At 44.4% G+C, this 7424-nt stretch overlaps 1 long non-coding RNA gene across 1 annotated transcript; it reads left to right on the top strand.

Annotated features, from left to right (window-relative positions):
* Nucleotides 1-4847: 4847 nt before the first annotated feature.
* On the top strand, nt 4848-5459 carry LOC127911942 (uncharacterized). Its single transcript, XR_008079845.1, has 3 exons — nt 4848-5001; nt 5042-5161; nt 5314-5459. It is a non-coding gene; the product is annotated as an uncharacterized LOC127911942 (long non-coding RNA).
* Nucleotides 5460-7424: the final 1965 nt, after the last annotated feature.

The raw sequence follows: 7424 nt of genomic DNA, 5'->3' as shown, positions 1-7424 counted from the left end.
GGGACCTTAAATGCTGCAGAAATGTTTTGGTACCCTTCCCCAGATCTGTGCCTCGACACAATCTTGGCTCAGAGCTCTACGGAGAATTCCTTCGACCTCATGGCTTGGTGTTTGCTCTGACATGCCCTGTCAACCGTGGAACTGTATATAGACAGATATGTGCCTTTCCAAATCATGTCCAATCAAATGAATTTCCCACAGGTGGACTACAATCAAGTTGTAGAAACATCTCAAGGATGATCAATGGAAACAGGATGCACCTGATCTCAATTTCCAGTCTTATAGCAAAGGGTCTGAATACTTATGTAAATAAGTGTACTTTTAAAAACATTTTTAGCAACATTTTCTGAAAAACAGTTTTCTCTTTGTCATGATGGGGGTATTGTGTGTAGATTGATGAAGGACATTTATTTATTTTTTAATCCATTTTAGAATAAGGCTGTAATAAAAAATAAAAAAATGTGAAAAAAGTCAAGTTTTCTGAATACTTTCCAAATGCACTGTATGAGATATGTTACAATTCCCATCAATTGGGTTAACCCCATTGGCGCGAAGCATAGGGTGCTTGCCTTTCACGCCAGAGACCCAGGTTTATTTTCCTGTCTTGCTGGTCTTTACCATACATTTTAGACGTTTATAATAATGTACTCTTGGAATTAAAGCTGCAATCTAGATCCTAAAAAGTTGATTTGGCTGTCCTCATAGAGAACCCTTTGAAGTAAACCTTTTTGGACCTTACTAAGAGTGTACGTTTTCCCCTTCTCCCTTCACCTGTAGCTGGTCTGCAGATGCTGCAGTACAGTATGTTTATAGATCTTCTCCCTTCACCTGTAGCTGGTCTGCAGATGCTGCAGTACAGTATGTTTATAGATCTTCTCCCTTCACCTGTAGCTGGTCTGCAGATGCTGCAGTACAGTATGTTTATAGATCTTCTCCCTTCACCTGTAGCTGGTCTGCAGATGCTGCAGTACAGTATGTTTATAGATCTTCTCCCTTCACCTGTAGCTGGTCTGCAGATGCTGCAGTACAGTATGTTTATAGATCTTCTTCCTTCTTCTGGTCTGCAGATGCTGCAGTACAGTATGTTTATAGATCTTCTCCCTTCACTCTAGCTGGTCTGCAGATGCTGCAGTACAGTATGTTTATAGATCTTCTCCCTTCACCTGTAGCTGGTCTGCAGATGCTGCAGTACAGTATGTTTATAGATCTTCTCCCTTCACCTGTAGCTGGTCTGCAGATGCTGCAGTACAGTATGTTTATAGATCTTCTCCCTTCACCTGTAGCTGGTCTGCAGATGCTGCAGTACAGTATGTTTATAGATCTTCTCCCTTCACCTGTAGCTGGTCTGCAGATGCTGCAGTACAGTATGTTTATAGATCTTCTTCCTTCACCTGTAGCTGGTCTGCAGATGCTGCAGTATAGTATGTTTATAGATCAGGGTGGGACGGATGCCAACCGCAGAATTATAAAACACACCGCGGAATTTTAAAAGCACAAGTGGCACGATAACCATAACCACCACTAAGTCATTTATCAGACATTGTAAAGAGAGGTGATTCCAGAGAGAGAGCGTTGTGTGATGTGTGGCTGTCTGTTTAGTAGTCCTGTAGTCCAGTAGTCCTTATGGCTGTCTGTTTAGTAGTCCTGTAGTCCTGATGGCTGTCTGTTTAGTAGTCCTGTAGTCCTGTAGTCCTTATGGCTGTCTGTTTAGTAGTCCTGTAGTCCTTATGGCTGTCTGTTTAGTAGTCCTGTAGTCCTGTAGTCCTGATGGCTGTCTGTTTAGTAGTCCTGTAGTCCTTATGGCTGTCTGTTTAGTAGTCCTGTAGTCCTTATGGCTGTCTGTTTAGTAGTCCTGTAGTCCTTATGGCTGTCTGTTTAGTAGTCCTGTAGTCCTTATGGCTGTCTGTTTAGTAGTCCTGTAGTCCTTATGGCTGTCTGTTTAGTAGTCCTGTAGTCCTGTAGTCCTTATGGCTGTCTGTTTAGTAGTCCTGTAGTCCTGATGGCTGTATGTTTAGTAGTCCTGTAGTCCTTATGGCTGTCTGTTTAGTAGTCCTGTAGTCCTTATGGGTGTCTGTTTAGTAGTCCTGTAGTCCTGTAGTCCTGATGGCTGTCTGTTTAGTAGTCCTGTAGTCCTGATGGCTGTCTGTTTAGTAGTCCTGTAGTCCTGTAGTCCTTATGGCTGTCTGTTTAGTAGTCCTGTAGTCCTTATGGCTGTCTGTTTAGTAGTCCTGTAGTCCTGATGGCTGTCTGTTTAGTAGTCCTGTAGTCCTGTAGTCCTGATGGCTGTCTGTTTAGTAGTCCTGTAGTCCTTATGGCTGTCTGTTTAGTAGTCCTGTAGTCCTTATGGCTGTCTGTTTAGTAGTCCTGTAGTCCTGATGGCTGTCTGTTTAGTAGTCCTGTAGTCCTGTAGTCCTGTAGTCCTGATGGCTGTCTGTTTAGTAGTCCTGTAGTCCTTATGGCTGTCTGTGTAGTAGTCCTGTAGTCCTTACGGCTGTCTGTTTAGTAGTCCTGTAGTCCTGTAGTCTTTTCAAAGGCAGCTTTTCCAGGTGTGAATGGCTCCCTATTCCCTATATAGAACACTACTGTTGACCAGAGCCCTATTCCCTATATAGAACACTACTGTTGACCAGAGCCCTATTCCCTATATAGAACACTACTGTTGACCAGAGCCCTATTCCCTATATAGAACACTACTGTTGACCAGAGCCCTATTCCCTATATAGAACACTACTGTTGACCAGAGCCCTATTCCCTATATAGTACACTACTGTTGACCAGAGCCCTATTCCCTATATAGAACACTACTGTTGACCAGAGCCCTATTCACTATATAGTACACTACTGTTGACCAGAGCCCTATTCACTATGCGCCCTGGTCAAAAGTAGTGCAATTATGTGGCAGCCATTTGTGACGTCGCCCCTGATTTCGTCCATCCACTCCAATTACACAACACTTAGTAGCCTGCATGGACCCCCTTTAACTCTGCTGCCCGTTTTATAGAATCTAGCAGCCAATTATGTGGCAGCCATTTTGACCGATGTACCTGACAATGATGTGGCAGCCATTTTGACCGATGTACCTGACAATTATGTGGCAGCCATTTTGACCAATATACCGGACAATTATGTGGGAGCCATTTTGACCAATGTACCTGACAATTATGTGGCAGCCATTTTGACCAATGTACCTGACAATTATGTGGCAGCCATTTTGACCAATGTACCTGACAATTATGTGGCAGCCATTTTGACCGATGTACCTGACAATTATGTGGCAGCCATTTTGACCAATGTACCTGACAATTATGTGGCAGCCATTTTGACCAATGTACCTGACAATTATGTGGCAGCCATTTTGACCAATGTACCTGACAATTATGTGGCAGCCATTTTGACCGATGTACCTGACAATTATGTGGCAGCCATTTTGACCAATGTACCTGACAATTATGTGGCAGCCATTTTGACCAATGTACCTGACAATGATGTGGCAGCCATTTTGACCAATGTACCTGACAATGATGTGGCAGCCATTTTGACCGATGTACCTGACAATTATGTGGCAGCCATTTTGACCAATGTACCTGACAATTATGTGGCAGCCATTTTGACCAATGTACGGCGAACCAAAAGCCATCAACCAAGTAAGAATTGGGTCTGGATGCAGTGTTTACAGTATTACATTTACAGTAAGAAGATCTAGAAGATGCACATCTGTAAAACAGATTCCTTTCATTCCAATCCTTTCAAAAACAACACTATGCTTTAGATAAGGTGTGTCAAACTCATTCCATGGAGGGTCTAGTGTCTGCAGGTTTTAGTTTTTTTTTCATTTTTTTTCATTCAATTAAGACCTAGACAACCAGTTGTGGGGAGTTCCTTACTAATTAGTGACCTTAATTCAATCAAGTACAAGGTAGGAGTGAAATGTCAGTAAAACAATAGGCCTTAAAAAAAAGCCCCCAAATGGATCCGTTATAAATCACTCACATTCCAATCCATACTTCCACATATTCTGTTGGAACTGCAGGGGTCTAAGTCTGACTGTCTATGTCACCATTTGGGCATTTCCATCTTGGATTCCTTTCCTTTTGTCTCAGTGGTTCTAGTTCTAGAACTGGAAACATTCCAGAACTAACAGGAAGTAGAATCTAAAAGAAGAACAGAGAGATTCTAAGCTCCTCCTCTGAGGTAGGTAGGTGTCTTGCCCTTCACACACAGCTTTCTGACAAATATAGCTTCGTTCTCATTCAAAGGAAAAAGTCCACATTCCAAAATGTTTTAAAGCCAAGTAGCTAATTTGCTCATTAGGTTGTGTTACATCAGAGACTGTTTACATTGAGGAGGGATCAGAATCAGGTCAGTACGGTCTAGTGAGGAATTACCTACTGATTGTTACAATAAAACAGGTTACATCACAGCCTGGGTCAGGAGATTACATTAAAACAGGTTACATCACAGCCTGGGCCAGGAGATTACATTAAAACAGGTTAAATCACAGCCTGGGTCAGGAGATTACATTAAAACAGGTTACATCACAGCCTGGGTCAGGAGATTACATTAAAACAGGTTACATCACAGCCTGGGTCAGGAGATTACATTAAAACAGGTTACATCACAGCCTGGGTCAGGAGATTACATTAAAACAGGTTACATCACAGCCTGGGTCAGGAGATTACATTAAAACAGGTTACATCACAGCCTGGGTCAGGAGATTACAGGTTACATCACAGCCTGGGTCAGGAGATTACATTAAAACAGGTTACATCACAGCCTGGGTCAGGAGATTACATTAAAACAGGTTAAATCACAGCCTGGGTCAGGAGATTACATTAAAACAGGTTACATCACAGCCTGGGTCAGGAGATTACATTAAAACAGGTTACATCACAGCCTGGGTCAGGAGATTACATTAAAACAGGTTACATCACAGCCTGGGTCAGGAGATTACATTAAAACAGGTTACATCACAGCCTGGGTCAGGAGATTACATTAAAACAGGTTAAATCACAGCCTGGGTCAGGAGATTACATTAAAACAGGTTACATCACAGCCTGGGTCAGGAGATTACATTAAAACAGGTTACATCACAGCCTGGGTCAGGAGATTACATTAAAACAGGTTACATCACAGCCTGGGTCAGGAGATTACATTAAAACAGGTTAAATCACAGCCTGGGTCAGGAGATTACATTAAAACAGGTTACATCACAACCTGGGTCAGGAGATTACATTAAAACAGGTTACATCACGGCCTGGGTCAGGAGATTACATTAAAACAGGTTACATCACAGCCTGGGTCAGGAGATTACAGGTTACATCACAGCCTGGGTCAGGAGATTACATTAAAACAGGTTACATCACAGCCTGGGTCAGGAGATTACATTAAAACAGGTTACATCACAGCCTGGGTCAGGAGATTACATTAAAACAGGTTACATCACAGCCTGGGTCAGGAGATTACATTAAAACAGGTTACATCATGGCCTGGGTCAGGAGATTACATTAAAACAGGTTACATCATGGCCTGGGTCAGGAGGAGAGTACTGTGCCTTTAGAGAAGTCAAACTGAATGGTAGAATGGATGCTGAGATGCATGAATGAATGAACGATTGATGAATGAATGAATAATATTACATTATTTTCCAGGATTTGATACAAGCAGCCATGCAGTTGTTGGCTCACTTTCTGCCAGATTTGTCCAGGCAGACCAGGGATTCAACCAGGGACTGGCATCCCTATGGTTGCTGGCTCACTTCTCTAAATTCTAAGATACCCCCCGAATAAGTGAATAAATGATTAATCTGGGTCCTCACAGGGTGGGTCAAACATGGTGGTCCTCCTGTCCTCAAACAAAGATTACCCAACTTTTAAAACGGGTCATTGTCTATGACCATCCCCGTCAAGATAAGTGTTCTCCCACAGTGTGGGAAACAGTGTTTCATTCAGTTCTCAATGGCGTTTAACCTTCTCTGTCCTCTCTGTCATGCCCTCTATAAATCATTCTCGCTTTTCTTTCACAATTGGGAGCCCCCCCCCCCCTCACGCCAGAAACCCTCAAACCAAACTTCAACTATAACACTCTGGAACTCAGAGGAATGCAGCCCACTTAACTCACCATGGCAACCCCACTTGGGTGACCGGGGTGTGCCTGGCTAACCTAACTCTTTCCAGTCTGTTGTTCCAGCCAAGACGAGCCCCACATTACTTCTGGTAAACTGACACTGACCACACAAAGAAGAGCCTCTAGGCTAGCTCCTCTAGACCCCCCCCACACACACACCCCACCCCACCCCACACTGGTGTCACTCAACACAGTGTAAGAGATCACCTGAATGGTAACTAATTCCCTTAACCACGCATTCATTTTATACACGGACCTATGGGCCCTGGTCAAACGTAGTGGACTATGATGGGATTACGTTGTCATGTGGGACGTGTCCTATGTACGGCACTCGGATCAGAACCATGTGTGTACTGGAACGGGAACCGCATCGGTTCTAAGATAGAACCTGACGGACTGATGTTACCATAGAAGACTTGTCTAACTCCCAACTGATCTGTTTTCATTCTGATTGTAAGCAGCATGCTCTGCTCTGATGTGAGAGTTTGTTAGAGCTATTCTTGTGTTGTGTTGTGTTGTGTTATTTGTGTTGTGTTGTATCGTTATTAGGAGGGTCTGGGACAGAGACATGGTTAGGAGGAGGACAGAGACATGGTTAGGAGGGGGACAGAGACATGGTTAGAAGGGTCTGGGACAGAGACATGGTTAGGAGGGTCTGGGACAGAGACATGGTTAGGAGGGGGACAGAGACATGGTTAGGAGGGGGACAGAGACATGGTTAGAAGGGTCTGGGACAGAGACATGGTTAGGAGGGTCTGGGACAGAGACATGGTTAGGAGGGGGACAGAGACATGGTTAGGAGGGGGACAGAGACATGGTTAGGAGGGGGACAGAGACATGGTTAGGAGGGGGACAGAGACATGGTTAGGAGGGGGACAGAGACATGGTTAGGAGGGGGGACAGAGACATGGTTAGAAGGGTCTGGGACAGAGACATGGTTAGGAGGGTCTGGGACAGAGACATGGTTAGGAGGGTCTGGGACAGAGACATGGTTAGGAGGGGGACAGAGACATGGTTAGGAGGGGGACAGAGACATGGTTAGGAGGGTCTGGGACAGAGACATGGTTAGGAGGGTCTGGGACAGAGACATGGTTAGGAGGGGGACAGAGACATGGTCTGGGACAGAGACATGGTTAGGAGGGGGGACAGAGACATGGTTAGGAGGGGGACAGAGACATGGTTAGGAGGGGGACAGAGACATGGTTAGGAGGGGGACAGAGACATGGTTAGGAGGGTCTGGGACAGAGACATGGTTAGGAGGGGGACAGAGACATGGTTAGGAGGGTCTGGGACAGAGACAT

Source organism: Oncorhynchus keta, chromosome 25 (assembly GCF_023373465.1).
Source record: "Oncorhynchus keta strain PuntledgeMale-10-30-2019 chromosome 25, Oket_V2, whole genome shotgun sequence".
Taxonomy (NCBI): Eukaryota; Metazoa; Chordata; class Actinopteri; order Salmoniformes; family Salmonidae; genus Oncorhynchus; species Oncorhynchus keta.
The sequence above is the reverse complement of the archived record's forward strand: the minus strand, read 5'-3'. Positions and strand labels throughout refer to the sequence as shown.